Source organism: Phocoena sinus, chromosome 2, assembly GCF_008692025.1.
Source record: "Phocoena sinus isolate mPhoSin1 chromosome 2, mPhoSin1.pri, whole genome shotgun sequence".
NCBI classification, from domain to species: Eukaryota; Metazoa; Chordata; class Mammalia; order Artiodactyla; family Phocoenidae; genus Phocoena; species Phocoena sinus.
The window spans coordinates 67407348-67429295 of NC_045764.1; the positions used below are offsets into that span (position 1 = coordinate 67407348).

The window sequence follows — 21948 nt, forward strand, 5'->3', positions numbered from 1 at the left end:
CTAACCACTGCGCCACCAGGGAAGTCCTTTAATTTCTTTCTTAAAAATATACTCATACAATCCTCCATCAAGTTCCAATTTAGACTGCTTGTTCTCTAGGCCTGGTACAAAACGATGGTCATGGAATTTCCCTTTAACTTATCCTGGGAATTCCCTTATCACTCTTCGTGTTGGACCCCCTGTCTCCTTGATCTCAATTCTTTTCTTGATTTTCTTTTTAGTGGGGTATTTCCTCCAGTAGCTTCCTGAGAAGGAGGCATGGGAAGTACACTTTTCAAAAAATCCCTTGCATTGTCTAAAAATATCTTCATTTACTCATACTTAGTAACTGAGTTTGGCTCAGTATAGAATTCCAGGCAGGAAAGTATGTTCCATCAGAATTTTGAAGGCCTTTCCTCATCATCTTCTCTTAAGAAGCCTGGCACCATTCTGATCTGCAGTCTTTCACAGTCACCTATATATCCTCCTCAGGAAGCTTCCAGATGCTTCTCATTACGTGTTCTGAAATTTTACAATATTGTATCTTGGAGTAGGTTTTTTTTTTTTTTTTTAATTGTATGAACTGATAATTGCTAAGTCTTTTACATTTATAGATGTATGTCCTTCAGTTCTGGGAAGTTTTCTTTTTTTTTAAAAATAAATTTATTTTTGGCTGTGTTGGGTCTTCGTTGCTGCATGCAGGCTTTCTCTAGTTGCGGCAAGCAGGGGCTACTCTTCATTGTGGTGTGCGGGCTTCTCACTGCTGTGGCTTCTCTTGTTGCAGAGCACGGGCTCTAGACACATGGGCTTCAGTAGCTGTGGCACACGGGCTCAGTAGTTGTGGCTTGCGGGCTCTAGAGCACAGGCTCAGTAGTTGTGGCACACGGGCTTAGCTGCTCTGCAGCATGTGGGATCTTCCCGGATGAGGGATTGAACCCGTGTCCCCTGCATTGGCAGGTGGATTCTTAACCACTGTGCCACCAGGGAAGTCCCTGAGAAGTTTTCTTGCAGTAATCTTCCTTTGACTTTCTTCTGTTCTCTTTCTTGTATACCTATTATTTAGATACTGGCCTTGCTAGACTGTCTAATTCTCTTTTGATCTGTTTTCTTTTTCCTCTTGCATTTACATCTCTTGTCTTTAGCTCTATTTTCTGGGAGATTTCCTCAACTTCATCTTCTAACTCTTCCATTAAAATTTCAATTCCCATGAGCTCTTTTCTGTTTGCTGCATTTTTCTTTCTCTTTTTTTCCCCCTCTACATCTTGTTCTTATTTTACATGAATGTAGTATCTTCTCTCTTTTTTAAAAATTTTATTTTTTACTACAGCATCTTTTCTCTTGAGAATATAAATAAATAGGGTGTTTGACGTTGTTATTTTCTTCACCTGCCTGCACTGTCTCTGTAATCTGAGTTCTTTCTTGCTATTTTCTCTGGTCTCTGCCTTTCATGCTTGACGTTTTCCTCAAGCAAGGGAACCTTTGGCTGTACATTTATATCTAAGAGTAAGACACGAAAAAGATGATCAGATGAACTGTGTGAGTGAGCAGACCGAGTACTGCACTCTAGGATGATAAGGCAGGAACTTGGCTATCATGAGGATTCCATTTTTTCCTTTTATCTGATCACTTTTGACACAGAGGAATCCTCCAACCTCCTGCTTTGGCAGTATAAGGTTGGCTTCCAGTGTTCTCAGGGCAGAGTAGGGGAATGGGAAGGGAGGAGGGGAAGGTCCTCACCATTCTATAAGAACACATTTCAACTTAATCTCCTTCTCAGATATGTAACATTTTACACACACACGCACACACACAGTTCGGTGTGTGTGCCTGTATAAGAACACCATTCCAACTACAGAGGCAGGGACCATATTCTGAGAAAAAGAAATACAAGACAATAGTCAAGCAATATCAACAAGTACTGTAGACAGAGAGATTTCTGAGATTAAATAAAAAGTGCCAGGGCTTCCCTGGTAGCGCAGTGGTTCAGAGTCCGCCTGCCGATGCAGGGGACACGGGTTCGTGCCCCGGCCCGGGAAGATCCCACATGCCGCGGAGCGGCTGGGCCCATGAGCCATGGCCACTGAGCCTGCGCGTCCGAAGCCTGTGCTCCGCAACGGGAGAGGCCACAACAGTGAGAGGCCCACGTACCGCAAAAAAAAAAAAAAAAAAAGTGCCAATGTTACTGTCTCATTAGCTATGACCCTACATTATTAAAGGTCATACCTAAATTGTGAATAAGAATTAGGTACTTCCTGTTGAACCACCTAATTACTCTCATTCACACATCCCACTGCAGTATTTTAGACGATAAATCATAAACCAGACTCTATATTATGAATCTTTATCTGGTATCAATTTGTAAACAACTGTAAACCAAAATGAATTCTAAAGACAGTCAAAATAGGCACTTAACAATGTCATAATATTTCATTTATACTTTTACTTTCTACCCACAAAAGCAATCATCAAAAATACTCTAACTGCATAAAGATTGTACAAAAATATTTTATCCATTATTTTCAAAGTCAGATTCTTCATTCAATGGAACTGACTTTAGGATCATTTCTAATCCTCTCCACTTGAAATAGTTAATAAACAGCTGTTAAATTAGCAATTTGTCAACAATGTCCAGTTCAACCAGAAAACCTAGTTAGACAGTTTCTACTAGAGCAGCAAGTCAGGCTGGTTACATACTTCTCCATAATCTTGTTCCACCTGATTTCTCATCTTTTATTTATTTCTCAATATAAGATGACTGAAAAATGACCTGTAGTGCCTACTCCTCTAGCTGATTATCTTTCTCCCCTTCTGGTATCTTCCATCACATGGGATTCATTTAGCTCCCACATAATGACAAAACATGAATATTCCATTCTCCTTCAAGCAAAGTATAAACCTAACACTCTGTTGAAATGGCATACCATGGCTTTGATTTTTGATAGATAATTTAAATATTATCCCCATTTATGTACTACCACATTTCATGAAACCCATGGATATGTCCTTCAAAAGCTCCTTCTAGATGATAACTCAAATATTAAAAATAACAAACCGAAATCAAAACAGTTTAAAATTTGGATTAAATATTTTTTACAATAAAAAAAGTTTAGCTTAATTTAAAAAGAGTTTAAAATTCTAACACATTGCCAAACTTCTTATGCAGAGGTAGGACAAATATAACTTTAAGTAAAAAGCTGCTCTGCACACAGATGTTCAATAAATGCTTTTTGGATCCATGAATGAGCCGTAAATGAGTTGTAGAAAGGGAATATAGGAACAAACAATGAACACATAGAGATAAGCTATTCTTCAGAGACAGAGACTCATAATCACATTAATTCAACTCTCAAATGTGCTAGGTACAAATATAACATAATATGGTACTAGTATATATAGAATTTGGATTCTAATACTAACTCGGCCACTAATTTACTGAATCACAATCTTTCAGGGTCTATTTTCTCTCTTTAAAAAATGACAGATTGACAAGAGCTTCTCAAAGATTCCTCAATTTCAAAATTCTATAATGTTATAACTATTAAGTGAAATCTTTCTTTTCATTCTACTCTTCCACAGGATAAAGAAATACAAACAATCTGTATGGTCAGTGAAATCTCTCAATGAGCAATGTTCTCAGTCAAAAATATAAGTGTCGGGCTTCCCTGGTGGCGCAGTGGTTGAGAACCTGCCTGCCAATTGCAGGGGACACGGGTTCGAGCCCTGGTCTGGGAAGATCCCACATGCCGCGGAGCAACTAGGCCCATGAGCCACAGCTACTGAGCCTGCGCTCCACAACAAGAGAGGCCGCAACAGTGAGAGGCCCGCGCACCACGATGAAGAGTGGCACCCGCTCGCCGCAACTAGAGAAAGCCCTCGCACAGAAATGAAGACCCAACACAGCCAAATAAATAAATAAATAAATAAATTTATAATATATATATATGTGTCATACTTGAGTTGATACAGTAAAAATGATAAACCCAGTATGTATTAAATGCTTATAATATGCCAATTACATATTAATTATAGTAGCATGAGTATCTTACTTAACCCTCACATGAACCCAAGAGACAGACCAATATTATTCTCATCGTATGGAGAGAACTGATGCTAAACAGTAAATAAGTAGATAAGTGATGGAGACAGGGCTCAAACCTGACCTGACTTCAGAGCTCAAATTTATAACCCCCAACCAATACAAGTGTCTTATCACAAATCTTAGCCAGGACAGAGTATGTGTTACACTGGGATGGGGGCACTAAATGGCTCTACAGAGTGAACAAGCAGCAGAATAAATGCTTATTTGGGGACAGTAAACGTGATAAAAATAGTTTAAGGTTATTCAGGTAGCCACCTATAGGATGGATGAAACGAGACTAAGAAAATAAGACTTCTAGCTAAAAGACATAGCAACAAGCAAGAATTAATTATCTACATGTAAGAAGAAACTGTGACAGTGGAAATAGAGGAGACAGGACCAAGAAATACTGCAAAGAAAATCTGCAAGAACGTTCAATAATCTAGATAAGGTGTCTTTTAAAAAGCAGTGCTATACATGATCATGAGAACAATCGTTCACTTTTCAAATAGTAAAGCTTTATGGACTTCCCTGCTGGCACAGCGGTTAAGAATCTGCCTGCCAGTGCAGAGCACATGGGTTCAAGCCCTGGTCCAGGAAGATCCCACATGCCGTGGAGCAACTAAGTCCGTGTACCACAACTACTGAGCCTGCGCTCTAGAGCCCACGAGCCACAACTACTGAAGCCCACACACCTAGAGCCCGTGCTCCTCAACAAGAGAAGCCACCACAATGAGAAGGCCACGCACAACGAAGTGTAGCCCCCGCTCGCCGCAACTACAGAAAGCCTGCGTGCAGCAACAGAGACCCAACACAGCCAAAAAATTTAAAATATATAAATAAATTTATAAAAAAATAAAATAAAGCTTTAAGAAATTTTAAGTCCATCAAATTATAAATGAATGAATATTTTTTCACAAACTCCTCCAACCAAAACCAAACAAAATGTTGCATTTACAACTGGAGATATCATCTAATTTAAGTTTCAGACAAGATGCAATGAAAGATACATCACACTTTATCTGAGAGAAAGTTAAGAACTGTAAAAGGAAGAATAGATAAATATTAACAAAACAAAAAGTGATAAAAAATGCATTCTGTAACTATACAAAATCTTTAAATCACAGCCTTCAATCTGGGTCCCAAGTAAAAACCTTAGAGGGAAAGTATCAAGAGAACTATTTCAGAGTAACAGGTGTAACCTATTCAATCAAAGTTAGAGATAGTAAATAGCGGAGCTCAGACTCAAAAGTCAGATGCCGAAGTCCACATAATGCTGCAGAGTACTGACAATTACAGACATTATTAGGGAATTTGAAATGAGTTTTTTTTTTTTTTTGCCGCACCACACGCCATACAGAACTCCCCTGACCAGGGATCGAACCCGGACCCTCTGCAGTGGAAGCACGGAGTCTCAACCACTGGACCACCAAGGAAGTCCATGAAATGATGTTTTTCTTTTTTTAGTTTTTGTTTTTTTAATTTTTTATTTTTGGCTGCATTGGGTCTTCATTGCTGCACACGCGTTTTTTTTTTTCTCTAGTTGCGGAGAGCGGGGGCTACTCTTCATTGCGGTGCGCGGGCCTCTCACCGTGGCGGCCTCTCGTTGCGCAGCACGGGCTCTAGGCGCGCAGGCTCAGTAGTTGTGGCGCACAGGCTTAGTTGCTCCACGGCATGTGGGATCCTCCCAGACCAGGGATCGAACTCGTGTCCCCTGCATTGGCAGGGAGATTCCCAACCACTGCACCACCAGGGAAGCCCTGAAATGATGTTTTTAAAAACTGTAGAATCACAGGATCATAACATAAAATAGGACTTTATTTTTTTATTTATTTTTCTTTAAGTATACCTGACTTACAATGTTGTTAGTTTAAAATAGAACTTTAGCAATCATCTTGTCCAACTCTCCATCTAATATATGAAGTTCTACTGTAACCTCCTTAACTGATGGTCTCTCAGCCTCTGCTGAAACACTTATATGAGTTCACAATCTAATCGTAAAACATCCTACATTACTGAAAAGCTCTATGAATTGAAATTTTCCTTAAACTTCTACCCAGTGGTTCTAAAATTTCATCCTGTTGGTATAGACCCCTTCCCACCCTGGCCATCATACTCAGAGTGAATGAAATAATCCAGATAATAGTTTGACTACGCTTAGTACTATCTCTCTTATTATGAACAGAGCTATTTCTACCAGTGCAACCTAATAAGGCATTTTAGACTGACTGGCCTGTTTTATTTAGGCAAGTGGAAGGATGTTGTACGTTATGCTTTTCTTTTAGCAGGGACAGGGAGTCACGTCATATTGTCGCTCACATTAAGCTTGAGGTTAACTAAAACCTTTATTCAATTGTTTTCACATGAAACGCTACTAGGTTAAACCTCCTCATCCTCTAATACAATTTTTAAAATTTAAAAATAGAACTTTATATACAGTGCTGCTCAACTTCGTTTTTTCCAAGTTCATTATTCCAACCTTTCAAAACCCTGAAGAACTGCACCCTGCACTCTCTACTGCAGCATTTATCACATGTTGTAAACAGCTGATTTTCTAGTCTATGTCCTCCCCTAGACTTTGAGCCTTTCAAGGACACTTTTCTCCATATCACCTATGCTAAGTATGGTAGATGACATCTAGTAAGTGCACAGATGATGATGATGATGAATTAATTCCTCTTGATTTTGTCATCTAACATTCTTCCCAGCTTTCTGACACCTACAAAATCTGAGAGTTTTGCTACTTAAATATTCATACAGGTCATCCTTAAAACTTGGGATATAACAGGGTCAAGACTATAGAGCCCAGTGGCACATGATAAGAAATTCCCCTCCATATATAACAAGGTTTAAGGTTACAAATAAGATTGTTCAACTACTTAGGATTCAGATGATTATCTTCCCCCAAGATTCTCCAATCTTAAGGTAAGTATTCAATAAACACTATCCAGGGTGCACAAAAAAAACAATTAAGGTTATCATATGCTAGTCTTGATTTATAGCTTTCAGAGAAAAACAAGCTTAGAAAAAGATATATACAATTTTTTTTTTTTTTTTTTTGTGGTACGTGGGCCTCTCACTGCTGTGGCCTCTCCTGCTGCGGAGCACAGGCTCCGGACGCGCAGGCTCAGCGGCCATGACTCACAGGCTCAGCCGCTCCACGGCATCTTCCCGGACCGGGGCACGAACCCATGTCCCTTGCATCGGCAGGCGGACTCTCAACCACTGCGCCACCAGGGAAGCCCTTTTTTTTTTTTTGGCCACACTACAAGACTTGCAGGATCTTAGTTCCCCAACCAGGGATTGAACCCAGGCCCTTGCAGTGAAAGCGCTGAGTCCTAACCACTGGACCTCCAGGGAATTCCCACAAATGTTCTTATTTAAAAAAGTTATTTTCCACTATGGTTTATTATCGGATATTGAATATAGTTCCCTGTGCTACACAGTAGGACCTTGTTGTCCATCCATTCTATATATAATAGCTTGCATCTACCAACCCCAAACTCCCAGTCCATCCCTCTCCCACCTCTCCTTCCCCATTGGCAACCACAAGTCTGTTCTCTATGTCTGAGTCTGTTTCTGCTTTGTAGATAGGTTCATTTCTGTCACATTTTAGATTCCACATATAAGTGACATCATATAGTATGTCTTTCTCTTTCTGACTTACTTCACTTAGTATGATAATCTCTAGGTCCATCCATGTTGCTACAAATGGCATTATTTCATTTTTTTATGGCTGAGTAATATTCCATTGTATGTATGTACCACATCTTCTTTATCCATTCATCTGTTTGTGGACATTTAGGTTGTTTCCATGTCTTGGCTATTATGAACATAGGGGTGCATGTATCTTCTTGAATTATAGTTTTGTCCAGAAATACACCCAGGGGTGGGATTGCTGGATCATATGGCAACTCTACTTTTAGTTTTTTGAGGAACCTCCATAGTGTTCTCCATAGTGGCTGCACCAACTTACATTACCCCCAACAGTGTAGGAAGGTTCCCTTTTCTCCACACCCTCTCCAGCATTTGTTATTTGCAGACTTTTTAATGATGGCCATTCTGACCAGTGTGAGGTGGTACCTCACTGTAGTTCTGATTTGCATTTCTCTAATAATTAGCAATGTTGAGCATCTTTTTCAGGTGCCTATTGACCATCTGTATGTCTTCTTTTGATGTGTCTATTTAAGTCTTCTGCCCATTTTGATTGGGTTGTTGTTGTTGAGTTCTTTGAGCTGTTTGTATATTTTGGAAATTAAACCCTGTTGGTCACATCATTTGCAAATATTTTCTCCCATTCCATAGGTTGTCTTTTTGTTTTGTTTATGGTTTCCTTTGCTGTGCAAAAGCTTTAAGTTTCATTAGGTCCCATTTGTTTATTTTTGTTTCTATTTCTATTGCCTTGGGAGACTGATGTAAGGAAACACTGGTACAATTTATGTCACAGAATGTTTTGCCTATGATCTCCTCTATGATCTCTTCTAGGAGTTTTATAGCATTTTGCCTTTTTTTTTTTTGAATTTTTGAATTCTATTTTATCTATTTTTTTATACAGCAGTTTCTTATTAGTTATCTATTTTATGCATATTACACCACCACCACACCCCCCACCACTTTCCCCCCTTGGTGTCCACACGTTTGTTCTCTACATTTGTGTCTCTATTTCTGCCCTGCAAACTATTTCATCTGTACCATTTTTCTAGGTTCCACATATATGCATTAATATACAATATTTGTTTTTCTCTTTTTGACTTATTTCACTCCATATGACAGCCTCTAGATCCATCCACATCTCTACCAATGACCCAATTTCGTTCCTTTCATTCCTTTTTATGGCTGAGTAATATTCCATTGTATGTATGTACCACATCTTCTTTATCCATTCATCTGTCGATGGGCATTTAGGTTGCTTCCATGACCTGGCTATTGTAAATAGTGCTGCAATGAACATCGGGGTGCATATGTCTTTTTGAATTATGGTTTTCTCTGGGTATATGCCCAGTAGTGGGATTGCTGGGTCATATGGTAATTCTATTTTTAGTTTTTTAAGGAACCTCCATACTGTTCTCCATAGTGGCCATATCAATCTACATTCCCAGCAACAGTGCAAGAGGGTTCCCTTTTCTCCACACCCTCTCCAGCATTTGTTGTTTGTAGATTTTCTGATGATGCCCATTCTAACTGGTGTGAGGTGATACCTCATTGCAGTTTTGATTTGCATTTCTCTAATAATTAGTGATGTTGAGCAGCTTTTCATGTGTATAGCGTTTTGTCTTATATTCAAGTCTTTAAGCCATTTTATTTTTGTGCATGGTGTGAGGGTGTGTTCTAACTTCACTGGTTTACATGCAGCTGTCCAACTTTCCCAGAATCACTTGCTGAAGAGACTTTTCCCCATTTTATACTCTTGTATCCTTTGTTGAAGATTAATTGACCGTAAGTGTGTGGGTTTATTTCTGGGCTCTCTATTCTGTTCCATTGATCCATATGTCTGTTTTTGTGCCAATACCACACTGTTTGGATTACTGTAACTTTGTAGTATTGTCTGAAGTCTGGGATGATTATGCCTCCTGCTTTATTCTTTTTCCTCAGGATTGCTTTTGCAATTCTGGGTCTTTTATGGTTCCATATAAATTTTAGGATTATTTGTTCTACCTCTATGAAAAACACCATTGGTAATTTGATAGGGATCACATTAAATTGGTGTACTGCTTTGGGTAGTATGGCCTTTTTAACAATATTAATTCTTCCACTCCAAGAGCATGGGATATCTTTCCATTTCTTTGACTCATCTTCAATTTCCTTTACTAATGTTCTATAGTTCCCATCATATAAGTCTTTCACCTCCTTGGTCAGGTGTATTCCTAAGGTTTTGTGGGGTTTTTTGGTGTGATTTTAAAAGGTATTGTTTTTTTAAACAACCCATTCAAAAAATGGGCAGAAAACTTAAATAGACATTTCTCCAAAGAAGACATACAGATGACCAAGAGGCACAGGAAAAGATGCTCAACATCACTTAGTATTAGAGATGCAAATCAAAACTACAATGAGATATCACCTCACACAAGTCAGAATGGCCATCATCAGAAAGTCTACAAACAACAAATGCTGGCGAGAGTGTAGAGAAAAGGGAACCCTCCTACACTATAGGTGGGAATGTAAATTGGTACAGCCACTATGGAGAACAGCATGGAGGTTGCTTAGGAAACTAAAAATAGAGCTACCATATGATCCAGCAATCCCACTCCCTGGGCATATAGCCAGAGAAAAACGTGGTTCAAAAGGATACATAAACCCTAATATTCATTGCAGCACTATTTACAATAGCCAAGATGTGGAAGCAACCTAAATGTCCACTGACAGATGAATGGATAAAGAAGATGTGGTACATATATACAGTGGAATACTACTCAGCCATTAAAAAGGATGAAATAATGCCATTTGCAGCAACATGGATGGACCTAGAGATTATCATACTAAGTAAGTCAAACAGAGAAAGACATGTATGATATCACTTATATAGGGAATCTTTAAAAAAGATACAAATGAACTTATTTACAAAACAGAAACAGACTCACAGACTTAGAGAACTTATGGTTACCAGTGGGAGGGTTGGAGGGGGAGGGATAGACTGGCAGTTTGGGATTGATGTGTACACGCTGCTATATTTAAAACAGATAACGAACAGGGACCTACTGTATAGCACAGGGAACTCTGCTCAATATTCTGTAATAACCTAAATGGGAAAATGATTTGAAAAAGAATAGATTCATGTATATGTATATCTGAATCACTTTGCTGTACACCTGAAACACAAGGTTGTTAATCAACTATACTCCAATCAAATAAATATTTTAAAAATAAATACAATTTTTAAAAAGGTATTGTTTTTTACATTCCTTTTCTGATATTTCATTGTTAAAGAAATGCAAACTGATTTCTGTATGTTAATCTTGTATCCTGCTACCTTGCTGAATTCATTTTTCAGTTCTAGTAGTTTTTGTGTGGAGTTTTCAGGGTTTTCTATATATAGTATGTCATCTGCATATAATGACTATTTTATGAGGTTATATTTTTTAAACTTCAAATTCTACTCACTGTAATAAAGTTAGCTGCCCAGATATGACAAAACAAAATCCCAAATAAAACTTAAAACTGAGAAGCAATCTGATTGAGCTTCACATTAAAAAGCTCCAATTTAAATGACAGGATACTCCAAGTCACCGTTTTCCAAACTACGTTCATACGGTTAATAGATATTCAGAGTAATAGGGTGCTGGGGCAAAACTGGTCCAGGAGGGACTTCCCTGGTGGTCCTGTGGTTAAGACTTTGCCTTCCAATGCACAGGGTGAGGGTTTGATCTCTGGTCAGGAAGCTAAGATCCCACATGCCTTGGGGACAAAAAAACAAAACAACCAAAAGCAATATTGTAACAAATTCAAATAAGGACAAAAAAAAAAACCAAAACGGTCCAGGAAATTCAAGAGTCTATAATTCCCCATCATGCCCTCCCTTCTCAAATAACATTCACACATTAAAGGTCCTAAGAAGTCCAGCAGAAGAAGTATGTTAACTTTGCATCCAACATTTTACAAATTTACTTGGCCACAAAACTCTTCTTTATTATTATCATTTTTAAATCACTGTCATCTCATTTCTTAGCACTTCACAAAAAAAGTATTTTAGAAAAAATTACAAGATCTTCAAGTTTTCCATTTTACATCTGTTGTTCTAGCAACATCATTAAAAGCATCCCCTTCCACTCTTAAAAGTGTCCCACTTTGGTTGATAAATTATATATGGTCACTCTAATACTCTAAAACTAAACACAGGGACTTCCCTGGTGGCACAGTGGTTAAGAATCTGTCTGCCAATGCAGGGGAAATGGGTTTGAGCCCTGGTCTGGGAAGATCCCACGTGCCGCTGAGCAACTAAGCCCGTGTGCCACAACTACTGAGCCTGCACTCTAGAGCCCGCAAGCCACAACTACTGAGCCTGCGTGCCACAACTACTGAAGCCTGCACGCCTAGAGTCCATGCTCCGCAACAAGAGAAGCCACCGTAATGAGAAGCCTGCGCACCACAACAAAGAGTAGCCCCTGCTTGCTGCAACCAGAGAAAGCCCCGTGCAGCAACGAGGACCCAACGCAGCCAAAAATAAATAAATTTTTAAAATAAAATAAAAGTGGATAAGATGGTAAATTTTAAGTTATGTACATATTACTATAATTAAAAACTTTTAAAGAAAAACGAAAACAAAATTTTTAAAGATTTGTCATTTAAAAAATAATAAATTACTTAACATATATCAAAATATTAAATTAAAAAGACTATTCCAAGACAAAAAAAATTGTAAAAATAGTCATTATTTTACATTTTTGCACATCTCTTTAATGTCTGGTTTAAAAAAGACAGCCTCATTTTCATATCCACTTTCACATTCAATCTGCATTAGGTTGTTTTGATTGAAGTACATGAAGAAAATTCAGCATCATGCAGATATGTAGTGGAAAAAGATGGCATATTTCAATAGCTTTCTCAGATAACTGTGGATATTCTTTGGTCCTCTACCAAAACTCAACAAGTGGCAGTTTCTTAAAGGCTGTTCCAATATGGAATCTGAAACCATATCAATGAACATTTCCTACTCTGATATACTCAAGTCCGTTGGTTTGTCTTACATTTCCAATGGATCTTTTTACTATTTTGCAATACCATGCATTGATTATTTAGAAAGTATTGGTTCAGTGAGTTATGCAGTTCTTCCAAATGTTGACCCTTTCACTTTACAACTTCAATATATAACATTCATTAATACCACCCAGGAGACTTCCCTGGTGGCGCAGTGGTTACGAATCCACCAGCCAGTGCAGGGGACAAGGGTTCGATCCTTGGTCCAGGAAGATCCCACGTGCCGCGGAGCAACTAAGCCCATGTGCCACAACTACTGAGCCTGCACTCTAGAGCCCGTGTGCTGCGACTACTGAAGCCCACACACATAGAGCCCGTGCTCCACAAGAGAATCCACTGCAATGAGAAAAGAAGCCTGCGCACCGCAACGAAGAGTAGCCCCTGCTCACTGCAACTAGAGAAAGCCTGTGTGCAGCAACGAAGACCCAACACAGCCAAAAAATAAATAAAATTAAATAAAACAACCACCACTGATCTTATCCAAAAAAAAAAAAAAAAGTCAAGTATTGGGAAACTGTCAAGCTCAAAGCGGCAAACATAAATCTTCCAAAATTTTATTTTCACTTGAAAGCTGAAATTTTATCATTAGCAACAAATATTGTCAGTTTGTCTTGCTGTGACAGGCTCGCTTGGTTTAGTTTCGAGAAAATGTCTGCCGAATACCCAAGTCTTTATAACCATACTTTGTCAGCCATTCTTTCAAATAAAAATGGTATCCCATTGAAAAAGTAGCTAGTTCAGGGCTTCCCTGGTGGCGCAGTGGTTGAGAGTCCACCTGCCTATGCAGGGGACACGGGTTCATGCCCCGGTCCGGGAAGATCCCACATGCCGCGGAGCGGCTGCGCCCGTGAGCCATGGCCGCTGAGCCTGCGCGTCCGGAACCTGTGCTCCGCAACGGGAGAGGCCACAACAGTGAGAGGCCCACGTACCGCAAAACAAACAAACAAAAACAAACAAAAAAGTAGCTAGTTCAGCATGCCAACTCAAACAACTGCACAAGTTCTTTTTCTTGAATTAATAACCATCATCAGATTTGGTGTTCAGTAAAAGTGGTTTACAGGACTTTTCATCACACAAAATATATTTTAAAACGTATTCAAGAATTGAGACATAGTGAAATTAATAAGTTTTATTGCTTCATCATCTTAATTCCAAGTGCATGATGTCATAAACTAGTACAGTTTAGTGTTACTGCCTTAATTCATGTAAGTTTACCCACCACTGATTTTACAAATGTCAATATAGCAAATAATGTCTTACTTCTATTGAGAAAATAGTTTTGACCTGCAGGATCCCCAGAAAGAGTCTGGAGAACTACCAGAGTTCTGGGAAACACACTTTGAGAACCACTGTAATAGGCGGTGCATTACTTGGATGATTAAGAAAAAAATATTTTTAGTACATATCCCACTATAACAAGAGTGTTTAAATAAATACACACATTTATATGGTGATATGCTCAAACCAACTGATAATCTGGTATTTCACATACAGTCGGAACTCAAACATATAATGAACGACAGAATATGATACTTCCTGAATAAATAACAAATAATTACCAAATACCTACTATAAGCTAGACTCTGACCTAGGTGCCTCTATGTTCTCTTTCTTGGGTAACTCACAGAAGCCCATAGACCAGACTGATGATTTTAATACATGAGAAAAATATTTACCCTGAAATCTTTCAGATCTTAAGATTAGACCTACATGGCTACAAGAAAAAGTCTTAAAATTCACCATAATGCACAAGATAGCATGTTTAAATTCTATTTTAAGCACTATGCCATGAAGCTAAAAACAGGCTTGCTCACATTCAGAAACCCAAATACAAAATGAATTGCCTTGGCTGTGTACTGCCAGCACCCCATAAAGAGCCTACATTCATTTCTCCTCAAGCCAAACAACCCTTACCTGTTACACAGTTTTCATTCCTATTTTTAAGTGAGACTCCAATATTAGTATTATAGGAGTTACATTAAATGTGGCAACTATTTTTTTTAAAAAATATATAGGAAACCATCAAAACAAGTTAAGAACTTTTAGACATATACATTGATAAATTCAAGAGGTAAACCTCTACAAACATACATATGAAATATTTGCACTGTAAAAAAGAAAGAGACCATCTCGTTTTGGCACATGTCATGGAAAGAGCTTCAATATAGTATACAGTTAAGTGAAAAAAGTCAAAGGATACTGTATATAGTATGATTATGTATAGTAATACATATACATTCATTTAATAAATATTTACTTACTGAGTTCCATGTATGTCCCTAATTTGTTCTGAATCTAGACATACACACATACAATAAATTATGAATGTTATACAGACATACACAATTAAATGTCCAAAGAAAAATGAATAGGTCAGACACAAAAGACTACATATTATAGGATTCCATTTATACGAAATGTTCAATACAGGCAAATCTATAGGGACAAAAAGTAGATAGCGGTTGCCTGAGGGTGGGGTGGGTTGTGGCAATAGGGTGATAGCTGAAGGGTGCAAGATTTCTTTGGTGGGGGGGATGGGTAAGACAAATATTCTGAAACTGGTTGCGGTGATGGTTACACAACTTTGTGAATATATTAAAATACCATTTAACTGTGCACTTAAATGGGTGAAATGCATGGTATGCGAATTATACCTCAATAAAACTTATGCTCTCTCCTTCTCAAAAAATAGAATAGGTACCAAAGAGGTTGCAAGGGGTAAGGAGTGGGTGGGGTGAAGATGAAGGCCTTTAAAATTTTATTCTACTTACTGCTATAACATTACAATGAGAAATGTAAAAGGTAAACCTACAACAGTCTTTCATAAATTATCTGGATTTAATGTTATTCAAGTTCATCTACGCAGGAGCCACGAAAAAAGTATGAAGATATGACCCTATTGCCGAACATTCACAATTTAGACTTGTCATATAAACATGTGCATCTGCCCCCTCACTAACAGAAACAAATCTTGAATGTAACTCATTTCACGAATATATCTTAGGCACCTACTGTATCCACAGGGTAGGGATGAGGGAAAATGGAGTGGTGTACAAAGCAGAACACTAGTCAACAATAAAAAAGCAAACTAACAGCTCTGGCTTTAAGTTAAAAACTTTTGCTATACAGTGGAGGAGACAAAACAGACACACGAAATGTACTGGAGTCAGACTATAGAAAATCTTGAATACCAAACTAGAGCTAAGACTTTATCCTGTTTTCAATGGAAAGCCAGTGGAGTGACAGGATGAAAGGAGTGTTTGGAGAAAACCGACCTGGCAACCAAAGGGGGGAAATTGAAAGCAGAGAAGAATAGCAGGAAAGGTAAGGAAGAGATGAAGCTTTTAAAAATAGGAACATATATTAACAGTCCTGTGAAAGTTATTGATAATTCAAAGTTACTAGTTAATGTTCAAGGGGTTTGTGTTTGTTTTGTTTGCTTGATCTAATGTGAAGCAGAAAAGGAAAAAAGGTGATTTCTTCATTTTGATGAATTTTAGAAGTTCATGGCTAAGAATGAAGGTTTACCAGAAAATTCTGAGGGGAGTAGGGGCTTAGGGAGTTTTTATTCACGTGCTACCACGAAACCAAGAGTAGAGGGAATCAAAAGCAATTGGAAGTTCCACAATTTTTAACATGGAAGAGGAAGTAGCACTCAAACATTCTGCAGTAAGAATAGCAAAAAAAAAAAATGCATAACAATTAGTACTATTTCTGAAATTGATAGTAAAGGACAACTAAGTATTTTTAAATATCTCTATCACCTATTTCTGAAAAATTCTAATGATACAATTTGTTATATAAATGCTGAAGATTTAGGTGAGGATCAAATTTAACATATCAAATTTAGAGTATGATCAATTTCATACCCTTAATTTCATCAGCTGTTCCTTCTACAGTGCAGTACTTTCAGATGTTGCACAAATAATATTCTTAATTCAATTCACACATGCATTTATTAATTGATTTAACCCATAAAGGTTCTTAAGATAGAAAAATGGTTTCATTGCCTATGTAACCTCCTTTCTCTAACAGCCTCTCCAAAACAATGTTACCTACCAATCTTATACTATGGCGACACTTTGCTTTGAGATTAAAAATATGAGTAAAGCAAAAATTCTCATAATCTATTTCATACTTTATCAAATGTTCTGATTCAGAGCATTTATATAATGTTTACTGACAGATTTACAGGAACAGAAATAATAAAGGTATAAACAACGAACAAATCAAAAATTACTTTTCACTCACAGCACTTCATCTAATCAAAATCTTATTTGCACTGTTCCCTGAAGCACACACAAAAAAAGGTCTGTAGAATAAATATATTTAGCTAGAATAAAACATTTTCAGGGGATTCCCTGGTGGCACAGTGGTTAAGAATCCGCCTGTCAACTCAGGGGACTCAGGTTCGAGCCCCGGTCTGGGAAGATCCCCCATGCCGCGGAGCAACTAAGCCCGTGCGCCACAACTACTGAGCCTGTGCTATAGAGGCTGCGAGCCACAACTACTGAACCCCGTGAGCCCAGAGCCCGTGCTCTGCAACAAGAGAAGCCACCACAATGAGAAGCCCACGCACCGCAACCAAGAGTAGCCCCTGCTCGCCACAACTAGAGAAAGCCCACTTGCAGCAACGAAGACCCAACACAGCCAAAAATAAATAAATAAATAAAATAAATTTTTAAAAAAATATTGCAAACTTTTCTATCAGGCTGTTTGTCAAGACATTGTTTAAAATAGCAAAAAAGAAAAAAAGTGGAAGTAATCTGATTGTCCAATGATAGGGGACTAGCTGAATAAAATACAAGGTTACCTTTCAAATGATCATATAAGCCTATATTTACTAACCTGGAAAGACAGCCATGAAAATAGCAGATTACAAATAAAGAATAGTACAATCTCTCTTTTGTGATGTATATACACATGCATTTACTCAGAGAGAAAGTCTAAATGGATACCCAGATGTTAACCATGATATTTCTAAGTGCTGGGATTACAGGTGCTGTTTATTTTTGTGCTTACTTTTCAGTATTCGCTGAAACCTTCTCAAGTAAAATGATATTTGCAAGAATTAATGTCTATGATTCCAACTAACAAACTCAAAAATCTTCCTTGCAAAAAGCCCAAGGAATATCCAAAAATACCCTGGCATAGAGCACGAGGGAAAGTATTAGCAACAACATAACTAGAATTCTTTGTGAGCGAAGCACCCTAGAGGGCTCCAGGACTGACATGGCACCTTTAATGCAGCCTACAGTACAGGATTTTGAAATCACAAGACCTAGGCTCAAGTCCCTGCCACTTTTATCTGTATGACCTTGGGCTAGTCACTTACCTTTTCTGGGCTTACTTTATTGGTAAAAGGAAGATATTACCTGCCTTTACTACCTTAAAGAACTGATGGAAAAATCAACATTAAAAAAAAAAAAAACAAGGTCCTTAATGCCAGAGCAGAATACTTCAGAACACACTGCAATCAATTCTATGAAGTAATGAACCAGAGGTTTGTTTTTAAAGGCTATGTCTCATCATAAACACTGCAGTTTTCCAGAAATTTAGATAATTCTTCCCATCCCTACTATAACTCTAAGACATTTTCTTTTCTTATCCCTAGTTACAAGCAAGAAAGGGCGCAAATTACACTGAACTCAAAAGCCTCAGCAAGAACCCTGGAGTAGCATGTTGATGGAGTTCACCAGGAGAAACCCAAGGTTAATCAGCTATGGACTCACCACTAAGCACTACTGCAATCAACAGGGATTACAAGAGACTCTTTGAAGAGAAAGACAATACAATTATCCAGGAGAAAACGGAGGAGGAAAAGGAGATGTTTCAAAACAATTATATGAAATACTTAAATATTAAAGTGTTTTACAAATTTTTAAATATTGTTCATAAAAATGATGACTTAAAACAAAAGCCATCTAAATGTGGCACTTGAGAAAAGCAAGTTATGGAAATTCAATTCAAATTCATGAATAAATTGTCAGATTTACTTGCTTCTATCTGAAATAAAAGCAGACAAATTACACCACAAAGATCAAAATTAAGTGGCTAGTTCTTGAAAACAGGCAGAATATGACAACAGAATTTACTGACATGCTTATACAGATACTACTTTTAAAGGTATGGTTTTTAAAGCATGATTTCTCTTCCCCTTGAATTCCATTATTTACTCCACTAAAATGATAATGAACTTCTTCCTTCCCACTGTTCCTCCAGTGAGTTAAAAACAGCAATATAACGCAATTTGACTTTTAATGCAAAAAAATTTGTAATTTTTTTTTAAACTACTTTAAGAGGAGCTACATGAAGCTGTCAGATTAACTTCCAAAATCTGGCCATCACACCCTCCTGCTTTTGAGTTCCTAAAGACAATAAAATGCTCACTCTCTACATTCTTACAAATGTCATTTATGGGTATTCCCCTAATGAAAAATTAAACCTTTCATAAACAAATTAGTACAGAGAACTTTTTGATATGTCTGACTCATAATCTAATTTTTATTGGCAATATCTTTAAGTGTTGCAGCTTGCACAATTCCTACGGGGGTACAGATCTATCCATTTTTACCATCTGATCTTGCAGATCTGTTATAGATTTAAAAGGACTCACTAAAATGGGTCATGAGGAAAAAAATTATGAATACAATCCACGGCAAAATGAAATGTGGGTTGTAAATTAAGATAACAAAAGTCACTATTTACTCAAAGCTTCATAGTTGGAAATCCATTGGAATACTTTTGTATTCACCTAAAACTGTGAAAAATCTGAGTTTTTCTTAATTCTTACTCTGACCTTTCATTCCTTATTAGGAATAAGTGCTACTTATCTCCAAACACCACAAAAAACAAACAAAATACCACTCAGAAAATATAATTTCAAAAGGAGTATCTTCCAAAGCTTACTGCACAGAAAATTACATATACACATTCTTAAATAACTATGGTAGGCGTTCCTAAGATCATCTCCTCCCCTTCAAAAAAAAAAAAGAGCAAATGTAACCACAATCAAATATAAACATGTTTAACACAGCTATTACTAACTAAGCAATTTATCACAGCTCCTCAAAGTACTGGGCACACACAATGACAGATCAGTATGTCAAGAGCAGTTATTATAATCTGGAGAAAAAAACTGTACAACAGAACATAATATTAGAAAAAAACTCCTTTGGAAAAACTCAAGTAGATTTTGGAGAGAGCAAAACAGGAGACCAATTTTAGAAAAATAATGTTTCCCCCCAAGTGTTTAGCATTCATCTGATGCAGGCTCATTTTTGTGAAGAGAAACTTTACCTAACAAGACTCACACCAGGGATCTGATCTATCCCCAAAGGCACTTTCTTAAAATGAGAAAGAACAAAGGAGGAAATCTCCCAGCATGTGCTTTCCATACCAGTTTCTTTGGACAGCATCAAGAGTGACAACATAGCCAGCACAAGCTTTTCAGCTTTACTCTGTAGTCCACGTAAAACAGAACTGATTAGCTATCATTCAAAAGGATTCCTAGCAAAATAAATATTAGAAGGCAAAGATCACAGCAACATAGTGACTACATTTTAAAACTACAGAAAACATGTATCTTAAAGTTGCACACTTTTTTATTTCAAGAGTTAATTACCTCCAAATATTCAAATTTCTGGGGCTTTTTCATTTCAGTCAATAGTTTGAAACTGGAAAAAACGAAACCATCCATTCTAAATCTGCTCTCCCTTAATTTGCAATTAGAAGTAAATTAAAAAAGAATGACACTCAAAGGCAGAGCCTAAATATACAAATTTTGGAATGTTAACATTGAAAAACTATTGGGAAAAACGATCCCTCAGCGAAGGTTTCCACTGAAAAACTCTCCAGAAATATACCTGGCGTTTGCTTGTTCTAGGAGTTGTCGTTTCATTATAACCGTGATAATTCTTTAAATAATTTTCATTAATTATAAAAAGACGATTCTCCCCAAAGATTTACAACTGTATATCCTGATCTCCACTCTGACAGAGATGTCAGTTCTCTGGGTCAAGATTTAACCAACTACTCGGTTCACACACAGGAAGCCACAGAGAAGGGAATATCGCGTTCACAGCCTCGAAATAATACGCGTTAGTTAAAAACTGCTTGCTACTGAACCAAAATTAATCAAGCGGAGCCCCATTTGTCACAATCCAATCATAAGGGTTCCACCCCCCCCCTCCCCCAACTGCTTGTGTAGTGGCATATCTGCTTCGGTAAAGAAGCCATCATCAGGTAAAGACTGGGGTGGGAGAAAAAGCGGGGAAAAGGGGGCACCCTTTCATCCAATTTCGCGAGGCGAGAGCAATTGGTACAGTTGAGAGGAAGGAAGGAACGTTCTATTTATTGGGGGTTGAAGTAGGATGAGGGAAAAATTTCGTTCAAATCAACATGGCCAGCAAGATGTCCCTACAAACAAAAGGCAACGGGGGGATATAAACACTAACCATTCACCTCCATCAGCTATAGCATCGCCATCATGGTGTGTGCAGAGACCCCCCGAAGGCTCCTCTCACCCTCCACACCAGCCAAAAGGAAGAGACGAAAAAGAAGAGAGTAGCTGCTTCCCACCACCTACCACTGCTTCCAAATACACACCCTTCGAGGGGGTTTCTCCCCCCGGTTGCCCGGAATCAGAGAGAAAGAGTACCGTCCCGCCCAGGCAGATTCCCCCGTCACCCCCCAGTCGAACCCCAAAGCCAGCCCGGGGTTCACTAAACTTTACTGGAGCTTCTCCCCCACATCCCCACCCCATCGCCCCAGGATCGCGCTGCCCACAAACGGGGCACCCCGGGCGCCTCCTGACAGGCGGGCAGCCGGGGAGAACCGAGTCCGGGGCGGGGGCGGCAGGGAGCCCCGGAGGGGCGGGGCGGCAGGAGCCAAGTTCCCGGGGGTCTGAGGAGAGCGCCTGACAGGAGCCCGGGACTGCAAAGGAGGAAGAGGAAGCGGCGGCGGGGAGCTTTCCCAATGCCCCCAACATGAACACCCTGCCCCTGCCCCCGCTCCCCACGGGGGGCGGGGAGGCTGCCTGGAAGGTGAGGAAGCCGAGCCCCAGGGACAGCCGCGGCCCCCACCTCCCGACTCCCTATCTCTTCCCCCGCCACCCCCGCCAGAGGCGCCCACAACAATAACACGCTGGGGACGACCCGTCAGCGCCCCCGAGGCACCCGGGGCCCGCGGCCCGCCGCTGC

The 21948-nt window shown here is 38.7% G+C and overlaps 1 protein-coding gene across 1 annotated transcript in view; it reads right to left on the minus strand.

The window, feature by feature from the left end:
* PIAS1 (protein inhibitor of activated STAT 1) overlaps window positions 1-21948 on the minus strand; it is a 121771-nt gene that overhangs the window by 99628 nt on the left and 195 nt on the right. The window lies entirely within an intron of this gene.